General features: G+C 31.3%; 1 long non-coding RNA gene across 2 annotated transcripts; it reads right to left on the bottom strand.

Moving 5' to 3' along the window:
- Positions 1 to 341: 341 nt before the first annotated feature.
- Positions 342 to 1,545, bottom strand: LOC106310371. 2 transcript variants are annotated; one of them, XR_001263775.1, is made up of 3 exons: positions 1,406 to 1,545; positions 928 to 1,009; positions 342 to 541 (listed from the first exon to the last, which is right to left on the bottom strand). It is a non-coding gene; the product is annotated as an uncharacterized LOC106310371 (long non-coding RNA). The 2 variants fall into 2 exon arrangements; XR_001263776.1 differs by having other exon boundaries at positions 928 to 1,000.
- Positions 1,546 to 3,324: the final 1,779 nt, after the last annotated feature.

Genomic DNA, 3,324 nt, shown 5'->3' with positions numbered 1-3,324 from the left:
TTTCAAAAAGTTTATGTCACATACAAAAAACCATCAATAAAAAATATAATTCCCCATCTACAACAAGAAAAATGAAAAATTATAAACATATAAATTTAAATTAAGAAAAACTAACATACAAGAAGTTAATGTAAAAGAAAAAAACCAAAAAATAATATTATAAATAAAATAAATTTATAAGAAAAAAATCTCTAGTACTATTAATAAGCATAATTTACAATGATTTACTATATCACAATAAAATTACCATCAACTTACTAACATTTAATAATTAAAAATGCAAATAAAAAAATGCTAATCAAAGATTAGCAAATTATATAATTTTCTTTTCTCGAATTATATAATATAACTCATCAAAATATTTTAAATAACGGAAAATCAAATGTTTAGCAAGAAAAACAAGATTGCCTCTCTAGTCTCCACCATTACACATTAACAAGAACTCTGGTTGTTTGATAATAGAACACAAACAAAAGTCTCTAATTCCAATCGAGCCACTTCATCGTTCACTTCTCTTGTTATGTCTGCCCATTGTTTTCACCTGAAACACAAAATCAACCATTTGAGTGCAAACTCATATCTTAAATTTCTTAGAAGAGAACTAATTTAGAGATAGAGAATATTCTGCTTGATGAAACACTCACTGTAACAATCACTGGCTACACTATTCCTTTACCATCAAAGGTGTAAAACACTTTACATAAAGAACCCAAAAAGAAACTCGTTTCAAAAAGGGATTTTCACAAGTGGTTTTCTTGTTGAATTATATTGAGGACACAATAACCACTACCAAAGAGAGAATCATAGTATCGCAATAAAACCAATGAGAATGACACACTCAAGACTCATGCATATCAAATTTCTCAGAAATAAGCAGAGTCAAAGAAAAGAGTCAATATTTACTTTGAGAATAATCAAAGAACTTACTCCTTTGGTGGACGTGTGATCATGTCTTCCACATCATTTGGACCCGATCTAATAACAACCGTCTCACCTTCGTCTATTAGCACTATGAAGAGACAGAGTCAAAAAATACTCTTCCAGCCACAAATAAAATAAAGCTTGAAAGTCTACAATTGTTTCTTCATAAACTAGTCAAAATCTGAATTTCAACAAGCATAATTTCAACAAGAACATAATCTGTGATTCCATGAACTCCCAATAGAGCAAATGGCATTTTCCAATAAGAATATATCAAACCAGAAACTATACCATACGCATGATCAAAGAAACCATCATAAGCCATGAAAGTCGAAACTCAAATACAATCCATAAGATAGAAACCCTCTTGACTAATGAGTTTGTCGATAGATTCAAACCCATAAAAATTCACTTCAGTTAATCCCAAATCATCAAAATCAGTGACCCATAAAGCTAAATTGAAGAAAAATAGAGTTTGACTCACAAGGAAGATGAGTTGCTGTGTTGTGATCGATAACCCAAAATCAATGACCAAAAAGGTGTGATCGATGATGAAGGTCTAGCGAGATCGAAAAAGAGAGATCAAATCTCGTGAGATAAGAAAAAAGAGAGAGAAAGACGAAAAAAAACGTGTGTGAAAAAATTGGTTTGGATTGGATAACCCATATAAACCCATTTTGATCCAAACCAATATTAATCCAACTCACTGAACCCACTAACCCATAAAAACCATTAATCCATTAAGATCCAAATTATCAACTCATTAGAACCATCGGTTGGTTTGGTTTGGATCAATCCATTAATCACAACCCATTTTGACACCCCTAGATTCAATAATTATTTAAGTATTTTTGGAGTTTTGATTATATTTTAACTATTTTAGATATTTACGTTTGATTATTTGTATATATTTTCAAGTATTTAAACGAACTTAAATATATCATATATATTAAATCTAAAAATAATTAATATATATAAGTATATAAATATATTTTGTATACCCAAAATACTTCGGTTCGGTTCGGATCGGATTAGGTTTCAGTTCTTCAAATACCAAAATTTGAATAATTTGGATATTTAATCAATTTCGGTTCGGATTTGGTACTACTTATTCGGATTGAGATTGGTTCGATTCTTCGAATTCGAATTTTTTGTTCAACCCTAAATAGTGACATAAAAAACAAATAGCATCGTATTTTAAAAAAAATACATCCGCGCGGGTGCGCGGATCAAAATCTAGTTCATATTATAAAATTAAGAAACCTTTACATACAATTCGCGTTGACGAACAGAAAGTTTGTAGAAACGATATTAAATTTCATGTAATACACAACTCCACCACTTATAGAAAAAAATTTGTTGATATTATATGCTTAAGAACCTCGTGTTACTCATGTTACAGTGCAAAGTTGTCCGCAAGTAAAAGGAGACCCACAAGCTAACGAACATCAGATTCATCTTGCCGCTATAATTTCAGACATCCCTTGAAGCTACACAAATAATTTGCACACTCCACAGTCATTAATACTAGGTTCGTCAACCCCGCGCAAGCGCGGGGTTTGTGGGTGTTGTATGTCCCATTAATATTGATTTCCAAGATTCAATAGAAATGCTCTCATAACATGTATAACTGCTGAAGATCAAAACTCACTGGAGAAAGATATTTAGTTGATTAACTCCTATGAAAATTGTTTTTAGAAGGAACCCCAAACATGGGCTCCAAAAAGTTACCAATAACTTCATCACTTCATCCAAGTTCTGTTCAGTAAAACATCTCTCTTCGAACAAAAACTTGATTAGTTGATATAGGTCAGCACGAACTCGTGCATTAGAAATTTAAAATAACTGAACTCCACGTTGGGGTGTAAGAGGGCTTAGTTTCGACAGCAATGGCATGGAGTGGTCTTATGTTATTGTAACTTTAGTTTTTCTTTTCAGTTATGGATTCATTTCAAAAGGATGTATTTATTTTCACTTACTATTTCTTCTCTTTCGAAAATGTTTATTAGTATATTTAGTAATCCTTGTTATTATGCTATGTATGGATTACCTATTAAAGGTGATGAGAAATCATTATATATTCAATTTTTAAAAAGAATAATCATATGATTACTTAATCTATTACTCTGTCAGCCTATGTATATGGAAGAACATCGGTGGAATTGGAAACCAAGGGAGGAGGAAGCAAGAAATGAGATATTGAGCAAAGGATTCTTGTCACATAGATCCCCAAAGGATTCCCACGTGGATTGTCGAGCTTCTGAAACATCACAAGTCACTAAATCTTTAGTTCGAGTGTAATGTATTTGGTCCCAAGTAAATGATTCTTGAGTTAGTGTGATTCCGTATTTTAGTAGGATACTGGTAGGTTGATTTTAAATGTATTCTTCAAAAAAAAATGAT

Source organism: Brassica oleracea, chromosome C8 (genome assembly GCF_000695525.1).
Source record: "Brassica oleracea var. oleracea cultivar TO1000 chromosome C8, BOL, whole genome shotgun sequence".
Taxonomy (NCBI): Eukaryota; Viridiplantae; Streptophyta; class Magnoliopsida; order Brassicales; family Brassicaceae; genus Brassica; species Brassica oleracea.
This window is presented reverse-complemented; position numbering and strand designations above follow the sequence as displayed.